Here is a 271-nt window from a genome sequence, read left to right as displayed (position 1 = left end):
GTGTGTGTGTGTGTGTGTGTGTGTGTGTGTGTGTGTGTGTGTGTGTGTGTGTGTGTGTGTGTGTGTGTGTGTGTGTACATATACATATATTCTTCTAATAATTTAGTTATTATTGTTGACTATAATTAATAAAATTTAATTTTTTATTCCTACGCATTTGTTTCTTTGATAAGTTTCGAGAAGCTTCTGATTGAAATGAAATGATAACTCTGCTTAAAATGAGAGAGAGAGAGTGAGAGAGAGGGGGGGAGAAAGAGGAGAAGAGGAGAGA

General features: G+C 35.8%; 1 protein-coding gene across 2 annotated transcripts in view; it reads left to right on the top strand.

Annotated features, from left to right (window-relative positions):
- LOC116852173 overlaps window positions 1-271 on the top strand; it is a 292,000-nt gene that overhangs the window by 92,569 nt on the left and 199,160 nt on the right. The window lies entirely within an intron of this gene.

This window comes from Odontomachus brunneus, unplaced genomic scaffold (assembly GCF_010583005.1).
Source record: "Odontomachus brunneus isolate Ranch 3 - 2012 unplaced genomic scaffold, Obru_v1 Obru_scaffold_204, whole genome shotgun sequence".
Taxonomy (NCBI): domain Eukaryota; kingdom Metazoa; phylum Arthropoda; class Insecta; order Hymenoptera; family Formicidae; genus Odontomachus; species Odontomachus brunneus.
This window is presented reverse-complemented; position numbering and strand designations above follow the sequence as displayed.